The sequence below is a fragment of the Acomys minous genome (genome assembly GCF_964271855.1).
Source record: "Acomys minous genome assembly, chromosome: 5".
Classification (NCBI taxonomy): Eukaryota; Metazoa; Chordata; class Mammalia; order Rodentia; family Muridae; genus Acomys; species Acomys minous.
This window is the reverse complement of record NC_140494.1, coordinates 39,111,501-39,138,056: the sequence shown is the minus strand read 5'-3', so window position 1 is coordinate 39,138,056 and position 26,556 is coordinate 39,111,501. Positions and strand designations below refer to the sequence as shown.

At 42.2% G+C, this 26,556-nt stretch overlaps 1 protein-coding gene across 6 annotated transcripts in view; it reads left to right on the top strand.

Annotated features, from left to right (window-relative positions):
• Positions 1–26,556, top strand: part of SEMA5A (semaphorin 5A) — a 442,105-nt gene that overhangs the window by 223,280 nt on the left and 192,269 nt on the right. The window lies entirely within an intron of this gene.

Here is a 26,556-nt window from a genome sequence, read left to right as displayed (position 1 = left end):
CCTGGCTTATGAGTACTTATCATTTTCTTCATTGGCAAAATGGCCACAAATTATCTCAACCATATCTTTGTTATCTGGGTAAGAATGACCAGAGCCATTCAAAGGAGATGAAGTGCAGTAGTTGTTCAACAGTTGTGCATTGCTTTTGCTTCCTAAGTGATCATAATGAAATAGTCCTTATGATAGTTTTATTATGTTGAGTGTCAAATTACCTATGCACGACGGTTTAGTCCATAACTAAAGTGCTTAGCTGAGCTGACTGACTGTTAAAATTGTGACCTTATGAATAAGCAACCAGAATGATCAGCACGCTACAGTTAGCCGTCCTCTTCAGTTAAGCAAAACAGGCTCAGAAAGGCAGGGACTGCATGGCATCACTTATATGTAGATCTAAAAATGGCAAATCAAAGAAGCAGGGAAAGGAATGGTGGCTAACGACGGCTCAGAAAATACAGAAAGGATCGGCAAGTGCTTCGCCAAGTGTGCACAATTCCAGTTACACAGCAGAAATACCTCTAAGTGGTGACTGTGCAGCTTGATGAGTACAGTTTCAATAACTGCAGTGTGCACTTGAAAACTGTTGAAGACAGCAGACTTTAAATGATTCCATGGAATTACAATAAATGTATTAGGTAATGCCCAGATTATGTATCTTGAAGCTATTGTACTATGTATATGCATATACTAAAATAATGTTTTATCTGTAGGTATACACAAGTTAATTTTTACTGAAAACTAAGCAACAGTTTAAAATAACAATGTAAACAAACTGTAAAATTATTATAACTAATCTTATGAAATATAGACAATTCGATGTATAATATGTTCATTTCTATTCTCATGGTATCAGACAGTATCGCGGATCTCATCTGTGAAACACTGGCGTTGAGCTGGAGAGATAGCTCGATAGGACCTACACTCAGTCCCCAGAACCGATGTCATCAGGGACGAGTGATGGTGTACATTTGTATCTCAATGGTAGGGAAGTGGAGTCAGGCAAATGAATTCGTAGGTCTTGGCTTCGAGCCTGGAGACCAGCCTGCTTGATGAATTCCAGGCTAGTCAAGACCCTGCCTCAAACTGAAAATGAAAGGTGAATTGTGTTTGTGGTAGTCTTTAGCTTCTGCATGCATACACATGTTGGAGCACATGGACTATCACAGAATTGTGCATCTGTCCACACATGAATATATACAGGCACAAAGTGGGTGTGCAGGTCTGTGTACTACAGCATGCACAGAGACAAGCATATTTATTTGTTTCCTCCTTTGCTAGCTGTCAGGGTGTAGAGGATTTGGGGCATTAAATTCCAGGAGATTGTGCACAGTTCACAAACAGAAGTCTCCACTCTGGGAGAGCAGTGTGTCTTGGAGTAGTGATGAGATCATGAGATCAGACTGCAGAGGCCGTGTCAGAAAGGAAGATGTGTTCGAAGACTGATAATACGGCAGGACCCAGGAGCCATCTGGGAGTGGGCTCGCTGCAGAAAGTGGAAAAATTGATTGCCAAGAGTTGGTAAAAGTAGCAGATTATTGAACATTGAATCAGACAAGAATTCATGAGCATATGTTAACATTAAAATAAAAATGAGACAAAAATGCCAACTAAAATATTGAAGGAAAAATCTAATAGAAAATTAGGATTTGGCAACTGTCACACTGTAACTCCATGACATAAACATGGTCCTTGTGGGTAAATTTATCATTTGGATTTGCTGACAGTCAGGATATTGATGGTCTCGTCTAGATAATAGTGACTGATTATACTTGGAAAACTTGACAGTAAAGAACCCCACTATGAACCTATAACCAAGCAGTGTGACATGACTTCAGTAGTAATGGACCAAGTATCTATGATTTGTTGTACTGATGATGCAGCAGGGTTTCCATGACAACCCACCAAAACTTATAACCAGTCTCTTCATAGAAAACATCACTCAAGCCCAGATAAACGTCTTAGAAAAATCTGGCTTTGACCTTTCAAATACTAAAATTGTGTGTGTGTGTGTGTGTGTGTGTGTGTGTGTGTGTGTATGTGTGTAAATATTTTCATCATTCAAAAAGAGAACACAAAAACATGTCTATCAAGTGCAATACTTAGTCAAAATTGATTCTTAAAGCATACTTTTTTCATACTATAAGTGATACTTTTAAGACAACTAAAAATTTTGAGGGTCAGTTAGATAAAATAGAATTTTTGTGTCTCATAAGTATACAAATATTAATCCCCTGATTTGTGTAATTTTGAAGATAAGTGTTACAGACAAGAATGCACTTGGTTTTTTTGGAAAATGACAACAAAATATGTAGAGTTGCTATGGTTTGACTGTTCAGCGTTCCTCCATAGGCTCCTGTGCCTGGACACCTGTCCTCAGCTGATGGCACTGTTTGGCAAGGGTGTGGAATATTAGGGGTCCCTCCTGCAGGAAGCAGGTCACAGCAGTGGGCTAGAAGGTAGGCGTGGAGTGAGGTTGAGCTGTAGAAGCCAGTTCCCCTCTCTATTCACTTTTAGTTTCTTGACTGTGGATGCAGTGTGACCCTGTGACTTCCTGGTCCTGAGGCCAAGGCTTCCCTGCCATGATCCACAATGGAATGTGGTTTTTTTGAACTATGAACCAGAATGAAAGCTTTCTCACTTAAATGTCCTCTTGTTAAGTATTTCATCACAGCAAAATGGAAAGTAACTAAGGGCGTCATGTTTGTAAGTTACTCTTGAGCAACTTAAGTTGTATATGTATAATTGCAACAAACAAAGCGAATAAATGAAAAGGCATCTTTGGTACCATATTAATGGGGAAATTGAGATAAATATCACAAATATTCTTAACATTTCTTGATGTTATATCATAACAATTGAGGAAGCTCCAGGCCTACAGTTACTATTCAGCTGTGAATAGAAATGTTGCAAGGGCAAGGAGAGACTAATTGCCTTTCCCGTCATCACTTCCTTTTGCTAGGACTTCCTTTGACAGGGTCACACACAAGTCTCTGACAGCAGTGAACACCCTTACTGAGAGGGAAGCATATCAGTCCGGCTACCCAGAGCCCCCTCAGTCTGCTCACACAGACTGAGGAAGACAGTGATGTCTGGACAGTGGTTTTCAAAACACAGCTCTGATAACAGGAGCCAAGTCCCCTGCCCCCATCTCTGCTTGTCCATGCCAAGCAGTGCAGCTCTCCTGTTTTGTGTCTGTGTCTGCAGGACTGTAGCCTGTTTGTTTACTTACTGTTACAAGAGATAAAGCTAACAATTCTTTTCAACACTATTTGTTTCTCATGTGTCCCCAGGAAACAGGTCTTGTCGGTTTCTATGAATATTTTATTTTTATTTAAATTACTACATCCAAGGGTGAAAAAAATAATAATGGAAGAAGCCCTGGCAAACAAAGAGCTGCATTGTTCTTATAAGTGGATGGTCTGAGAAGACCTGAGTTTGAGCTCAGGAATCCTATGGTAAACACACACACACACACACACACACACACACACACACACACACACGCACACACACACCACACACACACTCACTCATGCATGTACCACACATGTACACACATACACACACACACACACATCCACGCATGCACACATACCACACACACACTCACTCATGCATGTACCACACATACACATACATACCACACATGTACACACATGCACACACACAAACACACATGCACACATGCCACACAGACATGCACATGCACTCACACAAACATACGTACATGCACACACTACATACATGCACATATACACACATACCACACATACACACGCAGAGAGACACACACACATACCAGGCATACACACACATGCACACATGAACACATGCACACACACATACCACACACAAATACACACTCACACATGCACACAGCACTCATACAACACATACACAAACTTACACATGCACATACCACACATGTGCACACACATGCACAAATACCACACACATACAAATAAAAGATTTAAAATATAATGCAATATTCAACCTTAGGTAATTCTATATTACTTACTATTCTCAATGAAAAAAAGAACTATGGGAAAATATTTCACTAGTCCATCTTATAATACTGTAGCCTAAATATTGCCATTCTAACATGGAATCATTAGAGGGAGGGGCTGAGATATTCAGAATTAATTATCAGGGCTTCTGTGCATTTTGCATCTCTAGTCTGCTGTGACTGAGCCACCATGTTCAGGTACCCAGTGCTCCTTTGGGCAGTGCAATTGTGAGGAGGAGCAGGATAGTTATAACTGCTGTGATTTCTGTTTCTTTATATGTAGATTGTTTTCTCCTAGAGAGTATCTGGATTTAGTTAAACACCTCAGGTTAACAGTTTTTTTTCCCTCCCATCTCCAAAGACTTAAAACAGTCAGCCAGTGTAAAATAAGGGAGAACTGAGGTGATGGAGTACACCAAACTTGAAAGGAAAAAAGAAGTCCACATCAATTGGATGCAAGATGGCGCCCCTGCACCCTTTATATATTGTTCTTGCTGCCTCTGCTGTTGTAGGCTCCATGGCCTCCTCGGTGTAGGTACCTTTGGATTCACCTCTCCCATCACCTTGGACACTTGTATCTTTTCTGCTGGTGTGGAGCTGTTTCTTCGTCCTTCAAACACCAGCTGTTTCTCACATTCTACTGCCTTCTCTTGCAGCCCCTCTCTTGACCTCACCCTTTTCATCTGCAGAAATAATGGGACCTTCCATCCTCAGTTCAGGCATGCTTTTTTGAATCCCATCATCCCAAGGAAGGCTGGCTGGGGGCCCTGAGGGGCTTCTCAGCAGAATAGCTTTTATTTGTGACTAGTGCTCACTCCTCACGCAGCCATCATTCTGTGCTTGATTTCTTTCTGTGTGCTTTCACCGCATTAGGACACCAGGCAGATGGCACCATTCAAAGAGCTGCCATAAATGTTCTAATCCCTTGGCAGCCAGTGCATTTCGTTCTTCCTTTATCTTTATTTAAATTATATTTATTTTCTGTGTGAGGAAGGGGGCATTGGTGCGCATACCATGACATATGGGGAGGTCAGAAGGCAAGCCTGGGATGTCAGCTCAGCTCCTCTGTCATTTGGGTTCTATCAGTAAGACGAAGGTCTCCAGGCTTGGCAGCAAGCCCCTGTACCTACTGAGCTATTTTGCCACTTCCTCTGTGTTTTTAAAGTTTGTGTTACTGGGGTAATAGATGGGCTTCTCAGAAATGCTCTGAAAGAAACACTTGAAAATTTCCAGGCTCAGCTCTGTAGAAATCTCAGGACCAGGTAAGCAGTCAATTCATGACTGAAATGTCTCCATGACACTTCTGCCCCTGTATTCTCTACACTCTTTACTTTTCTATACAATTCCTCAGCCTCAGGATTCTGCTACACCTTGACTGTGAAGGAGCATCCTTGTGAGCCAACAAGTGTAAACAATGCTCCTCTCCTCTACTTTGTAGTGATCTCAGAGAGTTCAGGAAATGCCAGGTGGGGCAGGGTGCTCTGAACTGTGTATTGCCTGTTGCATACTGTTATTGGTAGTGACCTAGCTTTATGGGTCCTGATGAAGTTCTGAGGGTTTTGTGGGATTGTTACAGAATGGAAAACCTTGTGATGAGGTCAGATTTCCTAAAGACCTGCTGCAAGCTGCTGGGACCGTAAACAAAACAATTTCTCCTAATCAGCAGTCCCTCTGTCCACGAGGACCTCCTTGCACCAGGCAACAGAAGCCTGGAGTCTTTGAAAGCTTTGAGCAGAGATTAGGCTGCAGTATTTTTTTACATACTCTGAATGAATGATGTGTTTGATGCAAATCTACACTGTCACATGTACCTAGGCCACAAAGTGGCTATATGTGGACTCTTTGCTATGAGTTATCCACTTGCTTGTCTCCTCCCATTCCTCCCTCCTTCTTACACTGTATTCCCCTCCCGTAGGTCTGTGACAGAAGAGGACCTCCTCCCTCACCAGATGGTCACAGCCTATCAAGTCTCATCTTGGTAGATTTCCTATTCTTTCTCTGAGTGCCACCAGGCCTCACCACCATGGGGAAGTGGTCAAATATTGGACACCAGAGTTCATGTCAGAGTCAGTCCCCACTCTCCACACAGCTGTGGAGAATGTCTTGTCTGTTGACTAGATCTGAGTAGGGGTTCAATATTTACTGCATGCATTGTCCTAGGTTGGTGCAGTAGTTTGAGCATATCCCTCTGGGTCCAGGTCTGCCCATCATGATGTTCTTCTGGTAGGTTTCTAGGACCCTCTGGGTCCTTCTCTTTCCCCATTCTCCCATACTTCTCTCACCTAGGGTCCCAATAGGAGGTCCTCGCATCTATCCCAATCTCCTGCTAAGTGAAGACTTTCAGGTGACCTCCCTGTTGGGCTAGTGTTCAATTATAAGTGAGTATATGCCATGTGGAGTATATGCTTTTCATTACAGAAAAAGAACCTGTTTTCACCAGTGACTTGAGAATCCAGCATTGGTATTATATGACTTACAGGGCATCTTTCCACCCAGAAATGGAGGAAGATGTTCTGGCATGCTGTAATTCAGCCATGCCTGTTGAAGACCAGTAATTCCCAGGCATATTAAGAGTCTACCATGATATGTCTCTATGTCTTCCGCTTTGTATTATAATAACAGATTCAAAACTCTAACATCACGTTTGTTCTTGCCTCAATGATGGCATTGTTTTAGAGGAAAAACACTTTCAGAAAAATATAAAAACATAGCTGCCCCGAGCACTGATTGACCACATTTGCCAGTTTGGGAGTTTAACCTCATGGGACTGTCTGGTAGTTTAACCTCCTCCCACTGGTTGTGGTAGAACCCCACGGGACAGGCTGGTAGCTTGCCCCCACAGCCTGTGGTGGAATCCCACCGGACAGACATAGAAGAGTAGAAAGGGAAAAGTTCAGTTTACCTCACTATCTTTGGAAAAATAGCTCAAAATCTGATTTTATGCCCTCTGGTTTCCAAAAGAAAGCAATTCACATACTGTGTCTCACAACAGCAAGAACAAGTAGAAAAACAGAGCTCTGAGTATTAACTAAGTCACCACTGACTTCAGTATAACTTGTAAACTTGAAAGGTTTGGTCTCTCTCACTCCAAAGTCATTATTGTTGACAGAAGCTAAGAGAAGTATTAAGTGTGAGTGTGTGTGTGTGTGTGTGTGTGTGTGTGTGTGTGTGTGTGTGTGTACCCTATTGGGAATTGACCTTTGAGTCATATCAGAATTTAAGCCAGCTGTTCCCAAAGGGGCAGTTCTTTGCCCCTGGAGTATTTGATGACATCTTGGGACATTCTTCATGGTCATGCACTGTGTGTGTCCCCACAGTGCATAGCACAGGAGTGCTTCCCCACCCACAGAAGCCTTCTTTTATTCCTCATGGCTTACTGGTGATGATGCACCCCTTTGCTAATTGGTTGCTGACTCAGTTATCAAATATTTTGAATAAGTCAGATTTATGATCTAGGAACTGTAGATTGTTACCTGATTGCATCTAGAAGATTTCTTATATTCTAGGAAATTCTTCTTTTTTTTAGATTTTCTTAATATACACAATGCAAAGCATGTTTAAACCCTTGATGGCAATGTCTAAAGAATCTGCTTTGATTATTGAGTTTAAATTGCCTCCTTTTATTAATATGAGATTAAATTTAAAAATGAATTAAGTCAATTTATAATATACACTCTAATGGGTCATAACACTGCGATATAACCACCATCGGCTGGAAAGCTCTAGAAACTAAAGAATGATTAACTAATTAATAATTTAGAATAATTATTCCAATGAGATAGTCAAATTGATTAATTTTTAAAATTATGCTTTGTATTTATTGAGTTGGGAGAGCCTGACCTCCCCTGTGACTCTGAGAAATCCTGGCTCCTAAGCGTCATCTCCCATCTGTCTTTCATTATCATGTGTTCTTAAAATCTTAGCTTTCTAGAAGCAGAAAGATTTGATTACATCCTTTCAAGGACCAGAGAACTAAGACACATTGATCATAAAGGTGTAGTACACATAGCTATGCCTGCTCATTTACATATCATCAGCATGCAATCATGGCTGTCTGTGGCTGCTAATCAACAGCCCTGAGCAGTACCTGCATAGATAATCAGAACCTGGAGTATTTATGTTTTAATCTTTTAAGAAAATGTGTCTTATTCTTATATCTGAGTGATAGCAAGTTTTCAGTGAGTATTCCCCGACTGAAGAATTAAACAAATACAATGCGAGTCAGGCATATGTTTTGTGTTGGCTTTTCAATTTCTCAAACTGTTCAGTTGATGAGTTTCCTTGTGCTCCCTTCCATGATAGTCATAGAGTCTGGGGAAGACCTTGGCTAATAGCCTGGTACCCAAATAGCCCCTCCTTCCTCCTCTGCTTCTACAGTCTGATGCCTAGCTCACTGATCAGGAATCCTGCCAAGCACTGTTGCATCTACCAGTTTGTACAAACACTTCCCTTCCCCTCTCTTTGTAGCTTCTTGGAAGATTTGCAATTGAGCGTGAGGAGGTGTGCTTTACGGAGAGCCTGGCTGAGCTTTCACTGGTTCCAGAATATGCTCACCACATTGGGTGGACTCCCATGAACAGACAATCTCTTTTCCTTACTCCTTGAGCACACATAAAAGACTCATTTCTCTGTGTCTGACAGTGCAGGGCAGGCTTTAAGGGCTCTGTTTCATGGTGCCATTTGGGAACACAATGAGTTTTAGTTGAAGCATCCCGTTCTCCACCCTGCCCATCTCGGAGTACCTGGGGGAGTGATTAGAGGTCTCTGTGTGCATCCATTCCCAGTCAAAATGCACTAGCCATAACATGGTCCCATGTTCTCTGAGCTACAAACCGGAGTGGGAAATGTAGTTTCTCTGTGTGTCTGGGATGAGCAGGGAATGCAGGCATCACACATGAGCAGGACATAGCAGCACAGCTAAGAAGACGAACAAGATGGGCCTGACAACGTGCTTCTCTGGTCTCTTACTCTACCCTACTTATGCATTTTACATTTTTTACTGTACACAAACACATCTATTCATGTCTCTGACATTTTCGTGAATAATAAGCATGGTACCCTGAACAAGCCACTTAACCGATCTGGACCTCAATTTTCTCCACAGTACATTTTGGAGAGGAGAGTCAAGAAGTGCAGATTATCCCTGAAGTCCTCGTCAGGACTGGAATGTTAATGATCATTTCTGCTTACTTTCCCTTCAGGCATTGCTTGAATGGTACCCGGCATCTCTGTGTCTTTACAGAAAGCTGCCCCTATCAGCTTGGTGTGACATTTACGTGGTAGAGTTTTAACGTAATCCATGGTGAAATCACGCTGACAAGCACAGAAAGGAGAATGACCACACATTTATTGAGCTGCTACTGTGTGTTCAGCTATTACAAAGCAGCATCTCTGTTGTAGGGACTCTTTGAGGTTTTTGGTGCCGATTTGATCCTAAGAGTAGCTCAAAGCACATATGACTCCAGTAAGGTGCTCACTTCCTCTGTAGTCAAGCTCCATTTCAGGCAGGGTATGGAGGACCACAGAGGAAAAGTGGCTGCTTCATCTCTACCTAGTATTACACTTATTTGCACTGTTTGTGATGCTACCTGCTGTTGACCGTTGGTGTGTAATGAAGACAGGTGTGAATTTGTCATTGTAATTCCCTCCCTGACCCATGGATTCTCAGTGTGTGCTCTATGGAAGGTAAGGACTCATGATGTAGGGACTGGAGAATATTGCCGAGAAAGGGCACAGGCCTAGCTGCTCTCAGAACTGGAGTGCGCCCTTGGCCAGCACACACAAGGAACTGAGGACCGTGAACAGGTTCAAGGCTCCTGATGTTAAGGCAGAAAGGAAAGCCATTTATATGCAAGTCCCCATACTTCCTGCTTTGTTTGGTGACATAGTGACACAGCTTTCCAGTGCAGTAATTCCCCAGAGGAGGGGACTGGTCTCATCCAATGCCGAGGCTGACAAGGACAGGGTACCCTGCTTTGCATACAAACCTGGGCAAGGCGCCAGTTTATACAGTATGATGGCTACTGCTCAGGGTTCAGTATTTTAGACCCTGACTACACAGTCACTTTTCCTCAAAACAAACACCAGAAACAGAAACAAAACAATCATTATCCAAACAAATGAAGTAAATAAGTGTTTTTAGGTCTTTGTTCCTGACTCTTTTTGAATTCCTCATTTTCAGGCACGATCAAAAACATAAATAGAAGATATGTGAATATGTTTTTATCTCTCAGCTGTATGTATCATTTAGTTTCATGAAATGGAGCCAGGAAATGTCTGTAAGCCAATAGCAAACATACTCTGACAGTCACCAGGCACTAGAAGAATGGAAGGGTCATTTAGTTATCCATATACATGTCTACTTTCACTCTATAAATGGCCTTGTACCTGATATAACTGCTGAAGGATGTGCAGGCTTAGAACAGGCTTAGAATTCTCTGCCCTTTTTCCATTTCCTTTACCTTCCCTGCCCCTCCCCAAATGCTGATAGGTCAGCTGGCACTCCAGGAAAGCCCATTAAATAATACTCTTCTTATTTGGAAAAGAGATTATAGATTGTAGAAGCTGGAGGTTTCCAGTTACCGAGAAGGTAAGTACCAAGTGAAAAGGAAGCTGCAGGGAAAAATAATGAGAAAATATGGGTCAAGTCACCCTTACATTCTTTAGAGTGGCTGGATTGAAACTCCTCATGTGAGAACTGTTAACCCCCCTAGTCATTTGTCATCCCAAATTTGTTTGAAACCGTGACAGAATTGGACAGAGCAACTGTAGATATGGCTGTACTGGGCATTTTCCTTACTTAGCATGCATGTCAAATATGACTTCTGCCATGCCCCATGTTGTAACTCTAGGAGTGTGTATGTTTCATCTTTATTAAATAAAAACACTCAGTCTGTTTACATCAGTTCTCACTCTCTCTGGTGCTATCTGCCTTTTACCAAGTGTTCTGGCTCTGTTGATGTCAACTTGACACAAACCAGAGCCATCTGAAAGGATGAAGCCTCAGTTGAGAAAACGCCTCCATAAGATCCTCAACATAGATCTCCTCTCAGAGACTTCACACAGTGGGGGATCTGGACTGATGCTTAGACTCTCAACCAGACTCTGGGTGTAGCTCTGAGAGCTGTATGGAAGAATGGGGGAACAGAAGAACCCAGGGGAGTAAGGAACCACCCTCTAGGGAGACCATCAAGGCTGGCAGATCTGAACCCAGTGAGACATACACAAATTGATGCACCAACCAAGGAAAATTCATGCAGAGAACTTGACCTCTTGTTCAGATGTAGTCATTGGGTGGCTCATTCTCTAAGGTTTGGGGAGGAGCCTCTGGCTTGAACTCTGGTGCCTGCAATGTGATCACTTCCCCTTGCAGGTACACAGAGGAAGGAGATGTGAGAGACTGTGGTCACAAGGAGGAGGAGGGCGGGCCCCATCCGAGATCTAGGGGAGGGGAACAGGGCAAGAGAGGGAGGGAGGGAGGGTGGGAATAGGAAGATACAAGCTAGAGGATAACCACTGGGATGTAATTTGAATAAATTATAAAGTTTTTTTTAAATCTAGCTATAGGGCATTTTCTTAATTAGTTATTGATGGGTGAGGGCACTGCACATTGTTGGTGGAGTCATCCCTGGTCTGATGGTCCTGAGTTCTATAAGAAAGCAATCTGAGCAAGCCATGGTGAGCAGTCCAGTAAGCAGCACTGCTCCATGGCCTGTGTATTGGCTCCTGTCTCCAGGACAGATAGAAAGAAGGGAGGTGGTAGCTGGCGAGATGATAGATGTAAAGATTTTTAATAGAAAGCATCATTTCTTTGGAAATAGAATGGGGAAAATGTAAACTAAAATACATTGAAAAAGGCTAGATAACACCCAGAGATAATTACTTCAGAAGAAAGAGAAACAGTGCAAAGGGTACAAAATGACACAAATGAAAATCCTCACATTGCATGGCATTCAACAACGTGCTCTAGCAACTCATCGCAAGACAGAAGGCTGAATGTCAGTGAGTGCCATGGCTCTCACCAGATATGTCATATTGGAGCAATAGAAAAGATTTAAAGGCCATTACGTTACAGGAGAAACTAAAACAGGATCAAACTCTGTTGAGTTTTTAAAGAAGCTAAGCCTCGATGAGACTGCTGCCTCTGACAAAGAGGAACTGCATATTGACAAGGGCAGGAAGGGGAAGGCAGGCACGGAAGTCTTGGTGCCTTCTGAACACGTGATGCCTCTTTCTTATGAGAGGCCCTAAACTTTGAAATTATGTGGGCCCTGTGGTAGAATGTCTAGCCTGAAACAGGGCAGAATTAATCAGCCATGTTACTGAAATTCTGAGGAGATAAATTCCAGACACATTCTTGATTGAAAACTGAAAACACAGAGTTTAGGAACTAGGGCGAATGAAGAGCATTGGCAGAGACACCCTCTGTCCACGTGAAATATATTCCAAGTCACTCAGTATGTGCCCGACCTCTGCATAATAAACCTTGCAAGTACCAGGTTTTCCCATATGTACATAGTTATAGAAAATTTCGTTCATAAATTAGGCATAGTAACTGACTTACAAAAGAACTAATGAAATAGTACAGTTGGCTGAAGATATAGCCCTATTGTTGTTAAAGTATGTGTTTTATTTGTATTTTCAGTATGCCCAGTTAGCAGTCAATTAAGGTAGGACACTTATTATATTTTAACGTAGCCTCAGTTAACCTGGGGCAGGGCAGATATCAATCTTTTAAAGTACCTCCCATATTGGGACAGGTATGGGATCCCTGCCCCAATCCCATGCCATCTGCTTCTAATAACTTCTATCCAGCTACCTCCCATCCATAATTCCAAATACTTGTTAATGTTCTTCATCTGGGCCGGATTCTCCATCCATGCCGGCCATGTGCTTCTCCATCTAACCCATGGCGACCTTCCTCTTCCTTCCTTTCTCTAGGGTCTCCTTGTCTTTTTCTTCTTCCCAGGACTCCTCTCTCTTTCTCAGCCCTGGAACCTTAGCTACCCTGCTATCTCCTCTTCCCTGCCCAGGTGGGATGGCTTTTTATTAATCAAAAGGTGGGTCACGGAGACAGCAAGCAGTAATTAGCATCAAAATACATTAGACCATCCCCTAACATATCCCAACTGCTGAAGTAACTTGCTATACAAACATTAAGTCCTGGGGTTTGATCCCCAGGCCCCACGTGAATGTTAGGCTTGTACATGAGCTCGTGATGCCAGTGCTTGGGTTGATACAGAAGGATCCCAGGTCAACTAGGCTCAGAACAAAACAATACAATATAACAGAATGGGACAGAGGAAGATGCTTAGTGTTCCTGACTCTGGGGAAGTCCAATTCTTCCCCTCTGAGCATTTGTTAGTTGCCTGTAGGTGAAAAGCATCTATGGCCTCGCCTGACGTAACTGTCTCCATCCTTGCTGGCATGTCAGCAGGTGTTGGAATTGTTCAGGTCTTGTTTAAGCAGCCATACTGTTGAGATTTTGTGGGTGTATCTTCCCTGTCATACACAGAAGACGTTGACCCTGCAGTAGATTTCCCCAGTCCTAAAAGTAAACACACAGGCAACACTAAATGGACTCAGAAAGTTACATTTATCGATTTATTTTCTTGCATGTATTATGTAACAATAATAATTAAAGAATAAAAGACTATGAATTTGAAAAATAGCAGGAGGAAATAACATGGGAGGGACTGAAGGAGGGAAGGGGGATGATGTAATTTAAAAAGTAAAAATGTTTTTAAAATTCCTTAAAAGACTCATTGATTTCTGAAAATTTTCAAACCACAGGCGATTTCATATAACTGAAAGCCTGGCATGTGAAACAATAGAAAAGCACCCACTGACTATCAAACCCATATCTGGAATTCATTCAATCCCTACTTGCTGAGGTGACAGTGTACCCTGTCTTCAGCTCACCCACATGCAGGAGAGTCAACCTAACAGAAGGACAAACCACTCCTGAGGTTATTTTTCCTGTATACTGCTTCAGAGGAGGAAGCAAAGTGGATGCTAGAAGATGCAGACATTGTAAGGTCTGAGGCTACATCCTACTTCCCGGAGTCCAATGAGACATGAGAGTCCAGTCCGATGCAATCAGCAAAGGATGCTTTATTGATTTATCGTGACAGGGTCTACCAAGCTCCATTGAGCTGGAGACCCCAAATAAGGAAAGCTTGGGTCTTTTATACTCTTACAGAAGCTGAATTGGCAGTTAAGCAGAGTTGGTGGACCATGCTTAGTTCTTAAGAATGCCCTTTAAAATGATTGCTTACTAGTTATTTTATCCCTGAGAGGGCAAGAGCTCAGCTCGGGACATCATGTATTGTCGGGTGTTCGGGACAGGCTGAGCTCGGGACATTGTGTGCTGTCAGGTGTTTGGGACAGGTATGAGGGTATGGTTTTTCTCAGAAAGTATAGAACAGCCCTGAGGCCATCTTGGAAGTGGCCAGGGTTGAAAAACAACTTTTCTATCTTTTCAACATGTATGCCAGATTTAAGTAAAGAGTAGCACAATGCTCATAGTTAATCCAACCACGAGGGTTAGCAGAGAAATAAATAAGAGGAAATTTTAGACAAAAGAGATTTTAAAATGGAGAATTTATCCAGAAAATTATCAAACACTCAATTATCAAACTCTTTTCTCTCTCTCTCTCTCTCTCTCTCTCTCTCTCTCTCTCTCTCTCTCTCTCTCTCTCTCTCTCTCTCTCAAATAAGAACAAGTACAGAGACCCATAGCCAGGCATCATTATGGAGAGAGACAGAGAGACAGAGACAGAGAGAGAACTGGACCATCCCAGGTTGTACATTGGAAGTCTCCAAAGTCTCCATCAAATCCCTTTTGTCCAGGCTCAGAGCACTCTGTAGAACAAGAGACAGAAAGAGTATAAGAGCCAGTGGAATGGAAGACACCAACAAACACCCCATGTTTGTTGGTCAACATGATCAATGCACACATGAACTCTCAGAGGCTGTGGCTGCACGCACAGGGCCTGCAGGAGACTGTACCAGATGGGGGTCTCAGAGCTAAAAGAAGTGAAGACATAAGCCCCAGTCCTGCAGAACCCTGCTGATAAAGTGGAAGCCTGGCATTTCTGGATAGCCTCTGAGCGCAGCATAAGATGAAGGACTCCCTTCTCATCTGGGTTCCCTCTCTGCCTGACCTGGGGAACCCCAGATCTTCTAAGGTGCATCATATAGCCCTCAGGGAGATTATAAACCCAACCCTTTCTTGATAAGAAACCCACTCAGCAAGTATGAAAGGATTCCTGGAAACATCCGCCTTATGCTCGTGAGACCTTAACTTTCAGCAGATGACCTTTAGTTGGAGTTCTTCCCCAACCCATAGGATAACTAAGTGCTGCTTTCCCCTTCTTATGATAGGGCAGTGTTGTAAAGGAAGAATCCCTGGCATGCCTAGCCTGGGCAATTCAAACACATTTGCCATCAAAACCCTTCCCACTGCCCAGGGTTTATCAGTCCCTGTTTCACAACAAATAAACAGGCCAGCATCATCAACTTCACCAGGACTGGCAGAGACTCGTTTATTATGAGGAAGGTCTCCTTCCCCTTCTCCCAGAAGAATTCATCACTGAGCCCTGGGGCTTGCTGGCCCAATTCAGCCACATCCACAATCCTTCTAGCTCTACTCTGGCCACTGCAGCGCATGTCTGTGGGAGCAAGCAAGCAGGTCTGCTGCTCCCAAGGAAGCCATTTTGTCTCCCTGTACAAAACCCAGCTCCCACCTCTCTGTCTCCTGGTTTCAGCGAGCAGAGAAAGCCTCCATAACCTGCTGCTCAGCAAGCAGCCGCTGACCTGCCTAAGTCATGCCTGGCTCTCCTTGCTGCCTAGCTCAGGTTTTGGAGCCTTGAGCTTCTCTGACTCAGCCTTGTCACCCCGCTGCCCTCCCCCCACCCTTGCCCCAATTTTGTACTTCAAGTTTCAGGCTTCACAGGGCCTGAGCTTCTGGGGATAGTACCCAACAACACCCAGCTCCAGCTGGAGACAGAACAGCAAGCCCCAACCTACAAGGGAGCTCCAATTGATTACCAATTACTAAAAGAAAATTTAGTTTTCTCTAAGAATGTCTCACTGGGGAAACTGACTACTCGTAAGGTAGGCTCCACTCTGAGCGATAGATTCCCAACAGAAAATAAAGTCAGTGGCATGTTTGGAGGTCCCTTGCCTCACAATGTGGTGACAAATTTTCCTTTTTCTTTCTTTTTAAAAAAGTTCTACCTTTTTTTTTTTTCATTTTATTTCGTGTGTGTGTGTGTGTGTGTGTGTGTATTAGTATTTTTATGGTATTCCTGAGTGTGGGAACAAATGGGTCTCGGCATCTACATCTGTATCTTGTGCCTTTTCTTGGGTGATTTTCCTTCTGTTTGTTTATTTTCTCCTCTTTCGATGTGTTAGTTTTTGTTTCATCACATCATTATATTTCTTTTGGTTTTTTTTGAGACAGGGATTCTATATTCTGTTTATATCATATCATATGTATTATACATCCCTTAGAAACCTGCTTGTTTTCTAATGAGAGACAGAAATGGTGTGGATCCAGATGGGCAAGGAGGTTGGAAGGAACTGGGAGGCGTAAAGGCAGGGAAAACCACAATCGAGATGTACTATGTGAGAAAAAAAAATCCCTTTTCAATAAAAGAAAAGAAAAATAAAGAAAGGGACATATGTGAGCAGTGTGTGATTAGCACAATAAGTCTCAAAAACAGAGACTCCACTGCCAAAGAAGGAGCTAGTTGGCTTGCATGCAGGATGGAGTCAGAGGGATGCGCTGCAGGCCCTGGAGCAACTCCGGTGACAGAACTGCCAAGGGCTTCTCTTAGGAAACCAGTGATAGTGATTACCAGAGGTATTAGCATGTGTTTGAGGAAAAACCAGCTCACAAGTGGGCACTGTGAGACAGATCAGAAGTGCCTACACATATAGCTTGGACATTAACTCTACGAGGAAATTTTATTTTGAGGAAAATGTGATCGTGTCTTGTTTCCATGACCATCTGGGTGTAATATTTACAGTATAGAGTTGCAGGTGGATAAACATAGCATGTCTAAACAGAATTAAGATAGACCAGTACTGAGGGTTTGGTAAGTAAGGAGTATGTTTATGAGGAAATGAAATTGATTATAAAGTACTGAGTAAGTGATATTTCCAGCCTAGTAAAAATCTATACATATTAGGTAACAGTACTGTTTAGATTTCAAGACAAATGTTAAAAATAACCAGTAGGAGATCCAGAGTTCTTACTGTGAACAATAATAGATGAGCTACAACTCAGAGGCTTACTCTATTCTTCTTCATACCATGTAGTTTTAAGTACAAGGATCCCATTAGTAAAAGTAATAATTGGAAGAAGATATCCTGTCAAATAAGACATGCAAAGGCTGAGAGGAAGTGATACAAACACATCCAGGAAGAGGTTACAGAAAATAAAATATATTTACACATACAGTTTATAAAAAAAATAAAGGAAACTAGATGGTTTCTGAAACTGGCTTTATGAGGAAAGTATATGTTTTTACCCATGTCACACGTTCAGAGTGGGAAAGTGAGTGACAAATTGTATAAAGATTATTTTTGTCAATGCAAAACACAGAAAGGCAATAACAAATTATCCTGGGAAAATGGAGATGAAAAACTATATCAGAAAAAGTAGAGACCCTGGAAGAATGTGCCCCAAATGCAAATTTCACAGGTGATAATGTTCAGCATTTGTTTGCATATAAGCAATGAAAGCAAATTTTTGAGGAATATAAAGATTCCGATATTTGTCTCTGTGTGGCTTCTCGGGCTTTATTATAGTTTGTGATACTATCAATTTTCCATGATGTCTACTTTATTTTTCCCCAACAAGTGATTTCTGTCTTGTGAATGCTATGTTTTGCAGCAGCCAAGCTCAGCTTTTCCCTCTGAGTCTCTTTCAGCATCATGCTAAAAGCCTGCAAGCTTCCACATTTCCTTTCTAAGTCTATAGGGTTTGGTAAATGTAGTTGTAAAGCTTGATTCCGGCTTCTTTCAGCTCTGACTAAATATCAGCTATAAACGTGTGCTATAAAGAAGCATAATCAAAAATATCCACATCCTCAGTGACATAACCCCCTTCTTTCAGATTCTTTTTGTTTACTGTGCAATGTGGAAACATTTTAGGACCTAATATGTATGATTAAGAAGTTTAAAAAAGCCTACTAAGAAGAGACTTGATACCCTATGAACATATACAGGGGGAGGAGGTCCCCTCAGTCACAGTCATTGGGGAGGGGACTAGGGGGAAAGCTGGAGGGAGGGCGGAATGGGAGGATACAAGGGATGGGATAACTATTGAGATGTAATATGAATGAATTAATAAAAAATTTTTAAAAGAAATTTAAAAAGCAAGCCATCTTGTCAAGTTGACTCTGTGTATTCTCTCTCTTTCTGTTCCTATATCCTTTTCTTATTTTTTCCCTCTCCTCCTCCCTTCCTCACTCCCTCTCTCCCTCTTCCTAAACTGCAGTGGTTGTCAACCTGTGGACTGTGAACCCCATTGGGCTTGCATATCAGATATTTACATTATGCTTGATAACAATAGCAAAGTTACAATTATGAAGTATTAACAAAATAATTTATGGCTGGGGGGGGGGGTGTCGCCACAACATGAGGAGTTTTATTAAAGGGTTGTAGCATTAGGAAGCTTAAGAACCAGTGTGACCTAAAGCAAATGTTAAGTAACCATGTCCATTTTTTTTTTCATGGTTTGGATTTTCCCGAACTGTCTTTTATCTGTCTATGTCGCTGTATAGAAACATGAATGCATAATTTACAATTTTATGAAAATGCAAAAAAAAAAATCACACCTGGTTTGCAACGTTTTTCTTTCTGCATTATAATTATAGTTTGTTGGTGGCTCAAGACCTCTCATCTAGATCTTGAGTGTAGGGAAGATGCTGAATGAGTCTGTGCCCGCCCTCCTTAGTATCCACAATCATCCCCATCTATGCAAGGAAGTAAACAGGAGGCAGCTCATCTTTGCAACACTAATTCTGCATTGATTTAGAAAGGTTTTCCTGTGTCTAAGTGTTTCCAGTATCAAGGGTAGGGTTTTTTTTTCCTTGCTTCTGCTCTGAGACCCACATCATAGTGGTCCCTGACACCTACTCTAGGCACTACTGGGAACGAGCCAGGTTCATGAGCAGAATGGACACACGCATAGCAGTGAGTGGGGAATGAAACATCTTGTCCCAGTCACTAGCCTTTTGACCCTACTGTATAGGAAATGCTGATGGTGTGGCCCTGGGGCTTGGTCTCCTGGGATATCTCTCTATATCTGGATAATAGAAGCAGGATTAACTGAGAAATCTCCCAAGCTTCAGCTTGTGTGGGCGTGGGCATCTGCTCTTGCCTGTCTCTGATCTTCCCCAGGATGTGCATGGCCCTGGGCTGCTGCCAGTATTACCAAGGACACACTCCAGCAGACAGGAAAATGGCCCTCCAACAGATAGCCAACAGATACTGTGCCATAGTCCCCGGAACCTAGAATGTGTCTGTATGTGGTCCTGATAGGACCCCACTAAGGAGCTGGAGCTTCTGTGGCCTTAAGCACAGTTCAGCAAGTTGTCTTTCTGAGAGCTATGCAGGGGTGAGTCACACACACAAATGCTGGGGGAGGGTGCAGCAGAGACTTGAAGAGCTATGGCATGAAGCTTAGAATAATGGGGCTACAATAAGATCATAATGGGGTACAGCTCTGCCAGGGCCTTAACCTTGACTCTGTAAGACTAATTTCTGTTTTTCTTCCTTCCTTCCCTTTTTATTTATTTTTATTTTTATTTTTTATTTTTTATTTTCTATTTTCTATTTTTTATTTTTTTTTGGTTTTCGAGACAGGGTTTCTCTTGTAGTCCTTGCTGTCCTGGACACACTTTGTAGACCAAGTTGGCCTCGAACTCACAAACATCCACCTGCCTCTGCCTCCCAAGAGCTGGGATTAAAGGCGAGCGCCACCACTCCCAGCTAATACTGATTTCTAAATTTCTCCTCTCCAGAACTGTGAAATAATATAATTACTTTTACTTACACCATCATGATTATGGTGATTTATCACAGAAGCCGCTGTCAACTTATAAACATGTTTTTCAGTCCAACAAAAACAACAGCTGCAGTAACAACAAAAAACCCATAATCTGTATCCTCCTGTTCCAGAGTGCTATAGATGACCCAGTTAACTAACCAGTACTTGTTACTGACACTGCAATGTGCCCTTAAAAATCAGAATTGCTCACTTCATTTTGAGGACCTGAGCTGGAAAGATGATACTGGCTATAGACACTTTGTAGCCTTCTTGTCACCATGTGGTGTTTGTTCAACAAGGTCATTGTTTCTAGGGATTGGCAGCCTAGTATCTTTGTAGGATACTTTGAATTCTATGGGTTTGTCTGGGTATGAATCTTGTTTTCACAACTTGTGATTTTCAGTTACACAATATTAATTTTTTTCTTTTTCTTTCTTTCCTTTTTTTTTTTGCCTCATGCTGTTTCCATTTAAAGTTTGAATCACCTGCCAGAAAGGGAAACATAAGGGCTTGGCTAATATGTTTCTTATTCTAAAAGTCTTTCACATCAAAACTTCCTAAGGTGGTTTTACTGGCCTTGTTCACCTAACTTAGACACATTAAGTTTGCTCCCTGCAATTTGTTCGCTGTTGAAATCAGACTCTGTCTTCAGTGCTAGGTCTGGTCTATGTACCACATGTGGATTTCTTTTGCTGGAGTTCATCATTGGTTGAAGAGGTCATTTAGCTCGTAAGTAATACACCTAGATTGTAAATATTGTTTACTTGGAAATCATATTCAAACCAGTTTTAATCTTAAGAAAGAATACAAAGTAAATCTGAATACATTGTCCATTACAGAATAATATTTCCCTAAAGTTGCCATAACAAAGTATCAAAAATCCTGTGGCTAACAACTACACAGACCTGTTCTCTCACATTTCTAGATGCCACAAGTCTGACATCAGGATGGAGGTTGGTGAGTTGTTCAGCCACTCTGGCTGTGGGTGCGTTGGAGGTTTCATCCATCATACCAGCTCTCTCATCATCCTCAAGAATTTCTCCACGTGTCTGCGTATCCCAAATCTCCCTCTTCTTTCAAGACACAAATAATCAGAGATTGATCTACCAGAGAAACTCATGATGATCTGATGAATGTGTCCTTTATATATCTACCATGGAACAGACCCTTCATAGAAATAGGCTCACTTTGACAGGTCCCAAATGAGTCTTTCAGAGGTGTTCACACTAGGTGATTATAATACGGGGACAGTAATTGGGAGAACTCTTTTGGTTCTGCTCATGGTTGTTTGGCAGAGATCCTACCAACTTCTAGTGGCATGATGCTCTTCTTTGGGTAAGGCTTATAAGAATATATTAGAAGGTTTTCCTCTCTGTTTCCTCATGGACATGGGCCTGAATGCCAACTCTATGTGTTTAGGGGAATCTTTTATGCACCATCTGATAAAAGGTAGAGGAAGCAACATCCCTGATGACATTGCCACATAAAACAGTCTTTCCAGATAGAAGATATAGTCAATGTTTCTTTTGAGGAACACCTGGAGATGAAGTGTGGCATCCCATCACCAAGTCAATAAATGTTTGCTGGGAGAGAGCCAAAAAGGTGAGAGAGGCAGGGATTTGGGGAGCACAGGGACGGATGCAAATTCTGCCTTCTTCAGACTTGAAGTGGGAGGAATGAATTCTCTGGATAAGCAGGAAAGCTGTGGAATGTGAGTGTAGCTGCATCCCCTGCAGGCTCTTTCTTTGGGTGCATTCTCCTCTGCTTAATGATGACTCAGAGCTTATTAGAGCCAAATGCCCTGGAACAATTCTGAAGGGCCCACAGGGGAGGCAGGGCTGGGCTCACTCTGCTGGCCAGAGGGCACTACAGGGTTTTCAAGTCTCCAAGATAGGTGGTGGTGCTATGTTAACTGACATTGGCAGTGACAAGTTTCCCTTTTCTCTCCTAATGTCACTCCCATATTGAGACAGTGATGGGAACCTCAGGTTGTCACTCAAATTGAGCCCTTGATGGGTCTCAAGAACTCTCCGGTGACATTTTGCCTCTTTGGGCAACTGAAGCTAAGCCACATAAAGAAGTGGGTATTAAGTGACCCTGTGTGTGACCTTCACAGTGAACATTGCCATGTCTTCCTTGTGAATTGGCTTTGACTTGTTACATTTTCAGCCAAGAGGGCAGAGAGAGGTGTCCCGCATTGACAGCTTTCCCTCCCAAAATCTCTTCCAGTGACAAGTGTTGGCAAATAATGGAATCAGGCCAGAGTCTATACATGAAGGGATATGCCACTGTTGACACTGGAGCCTGGCCCCTGCCAACATTGGCTTGGAACACTGCTGGAGCTCTCCTGCCAACTCCTCCTGTGAGACCCTCCCCACTTTTTGCTCAGCATCCACACAGGACAGGGCGATGATAAAGAGAGGTTATCTCTGCAAACACTCCACAGGGGAGGGTTGCTGTATTAGCTACTTTTCTGCAGGTGTGATAAACTCCCTTGAAGGAACGGAACTTAGGGAGCATGGGTTTATTTTAACTAATGGTTCTAGAAGGATAGAGTTCACAGTGGCAGGCAAGGCACCTCACAGTAGCAGGTGTGGGAAACTGGCTGATCATGTTTCTATTTATGCCCAGGAAGCAGAGATAAAATGGAATCAAGCTATAAAGGCTTAAACCCCACCCCCTCATGATGTCCTTCCTCCAGCCAGGGCCAACTTCCTAAAGGTTCCATAACCTCAACAAGCAGTGCCACCAACAAGGGACCAAGTGCTCAAATACGCCATCCTGTGAGGATTAGTTTTTATCAAAGATGCCAGAGTGCCCTTTAGTTTCTCACTCCCAACTTACCTCTTATTGGGTATGTGCCTGATTTCTTCCAGGTAAATTCAAACTTCCCACCTGTGACTTTCTGGTCTTTCTTTTTTTTTCTTTTTTTGTTTTTGTTTTTGTTTTTGTTTTACAAGTTACGTTCTTTTTTTAAAAAATTTTTTCCTTTATTAATTTATTCTTGTTACATCTCAATGGTTATCCCATCCCTTGTATCCTCCCATTCTTCCCTCCCTCCCATTTTCCCCTTACTCCCCTCCCCTATGACTGTTCCTGAGGGGGATTACCTCCCCCTGTATATGCTCATAGGGTATCAAGTCTCTTCTTGGTAACCTGCTGTCCTTCCTCTGAGTGCCACCAGGTCTCCCCCTCCAGGGGACATGGTCAAAGGTGAGGCACCAGAGTATGTGAGAAAGTAATATCCCACTCTCCACTCTAGTGTGGGGAATGTTCTGACACCATTGCCTTCAGTCTGCCACTATCTTTGCCACATGTTCTGTTTCTTAACTCCTTTAATGCCAGAATGGTTCATCAATCAGTTTTCCTGTTCCCTCTTCTAATCTGCTGTCTGTACCCCACAACAGGGCTCACTCAGATCACCAAATGATCTCTAGGATCCATTTAGTTATAAAATGTTGGCCCCTGAGAGTCCAGCTGCTATCAACGTCCTCCACCGTTGCCTCTCAAGGTCACCATTGGTGTTTACTTAATATTAAAATCTCAACAATTCTAACTCACCATGTACTTTAATGGCTGGTGGTCTGTGGCTTCCTTTGTCTAAATGACTCACTAAGTGTATTGTGCACTCCTAGTAGCTCCATGAGGGATGATTTTTTTCTAGGCTGGTAGCTTCCTTTCAGCACTTGCCGAGCAGAAGTTCATTACTACAGTATTAGAGATAATGAGATTTGAAGACTAAATATCGGGGCCGTTTTAAGGCATTTAAATTTTACCATGTCTCTTTAAACTTCCTATTTGGTGTGCACGATCCAGGTACTATTCCAGAGCTCTTCAAAACAAAAGTGACCTTTAATCTGCAGATATTTTTATTTAAACCCTGCTCAAAATCTGTGCCAAATACAACAGACTTCATATTTAAAGTTCAGCATTACCAAAGCAATTGTATTATACTTTTATATTTTTATTTTTTTATATTTTATATTTTTATTTGGGGAAGGCTTGATAAAAATTAAAATAGGACTATTCAATTATGATTCTTCTACTCTACTCGTCTATATTTTGTTGCTAGGCAAGCTAAAATGAAATAACAAAAACTAGATCACTTCGGTGGGACATACTGTCTCATCACTCAGGAGGCCAGAACCAAAAGTCTGGCTCTTACTAGGAATACTTCCTCCCAGAGGCATCCAGGGAGTCCCTCTGGCCCTCTGCCCAGCAGTGGCTATAAGCCTTGGTTTTCAATCAGGCTCACTGACCAGGAACTCCGGTCACTTGGCCATCTTTCCCCAGAATATCTTCACACCGTCGTCCCTTGTGTGCATCTGCCTCAGGTTCTAATTTACGTTGTGCAAAAGGAAGCTGGTCACAGTGGTTTAGGTCCACTCTGCTGAGATGCTGTGGCTGGAACTCCTCGGCAATAGAAACCTATTCACAAGTTACGGAAATGACATCCAGCATGAAAACAGAGTTTGTGTGTTGAGGGCTCACTTTTGGTTAATAGATGATTTTTTTCATTATTTTTATTTATATTTTACTTTTATTTTTTTTGACAAATATACATTTGTAGAAATAACATTTTTAATAGAACACAACAAATTTTACACTTCCATAAGAACCCTGAACAAAATACTCAGAGCTTTGTCACACATACGTTGCGGCACCTAGCTCCTGAACCATCTGAGTATTCTTGGCTTGAATGCCTCTTGCTATGGGGTAATGCCTGTGAATTATGGGATATTTATCAGCATCTTTGCCTTTTACCTATCAGTTATCTGTAATCCCTCAATACAGTTATCAATACTTGGGATCACCAAACTGGTGTTGTTGCACTGGGCAGCTGGGAGAGATGAGCCTGGTTAGAGAAGGAATCGCAGCCTTAATGCATCCACTGTTGAAAATGGCAGGTGCTGTGATGGTCACAATCTTGTACAACAGACTTAGAAATTTATGAAATTGTCAAGTCAAATATTTCATATACACTTTTAGCCAATGATTTAAACACTCAAATGGAAGGTTTCTGTCTAGCTTAAGCTTATTGTTGTAAAAATCTGATAGTTTTTGAATTAAGGATTTTGATGCCACTAAGGATTGGGATATGTTAGGCATTTTTGGACATGAAAATATATATATATATAGTTGTAGATAATACTGAAAAAGTAGTTTATTGTAATTTAAGACAAACTGCCAGCAATGAAATTACATCTGCGTGCCTGTTTGTGGCATCTACTTGTAATTGCTTTTTAAAATTAAGCTCAAAACAAACTGATTGTAAACTCAAATCACTAAACAGAAATTTAAGTCATTGTTCCATCATATGCTGTTAAATGAAAATTTAAAGAAAAGCTCTTCGTTGATTAAAATCCAAAATATCATTTATGTTATAATATCTTCCATTTTGTCTTCGCGTCTTTATTTAAAGAGCAGATGCATTGCAACTAGGTTATGCACATATATGTGCCTCACTGTATGTGTACCTGCATAGCTGTGTGCTTAACTACATAATTATAGGCACATGTACTATGTTAATAAGGACATATAGGTTGATTGAGAAGGAATGTCTAGTGCGAAGGGCAGTGAAGCCTGGAACTTGGGAAATATCTGTAAAACAGAACTCATAATAAAGATGTGTTATGACCATCGTCAACCTGTCTCCTGGAAACTTCAGCAAAAAATGAAAATGTCAGTTGGCCAAGATTCCCTTCCCAGCACAAATGTATCTAATTTGTAAAAACTGAAAAGAGACAAGGAATTAGCGTTTGTTTGGAGAACAGGATTAAAAAGCTTGACTGGTTCACATTTGTTCCATCTCCTCACATTTCAGTACTGTGTGTCCTCAGTGAGACTAAACAGAGGCACTAGCTTCCTAGGCTTCCACCCCTCAGGACTATCTTTACGGTCCATGCCATTCGTCCTGCAACTCCTTTTCCTAAGTCTCTATCTTAATATTGAACAGGAGTCATGCTCACCTCAGCCCTGATTGTTGAAATTAAACTTCATTCGTGGAACTGCACTCGCTTGCAGATATAAAACCCCCAGGAGCAGTTGCGCCTTCCCCGGACCCCAGCCCCTGTACCTTCATCCTCTTGTCCCTTTCCCCTTTCCCCGCCAGGCAGCCTAGAAGGCCCCTGCTCTGTCCCTGCCCCAGGTTACAGGATAGAACACCTAGAAAGAGGCTGAGTTCTGTGGTCTCCTGAGCTTTCTGGTTCTGCCCACTTTTCCCCCACAGGAGAGCCTCAGGCTAGCCCTGTTCCCTAACAGGTCAGCTTCTCTGGTCCAGGCTTCACCGGTGTTCTGCCAGGCCCTGAGTTCAGGCAGCCAACTCCTCCAATGCCCTCCTGCGGTCCTGGAGACCTTCTCCTTCCTGCTCACCAGCATTTGTGTGCTGGCCTTCTTATCAGACCATCATCAAATTACCCTCTGAGCTCAAAGTCCCCATTTTTCTTAGTATTTTGTCAATACCTTTTATCATTTCCCCTTAGGTTTTGAA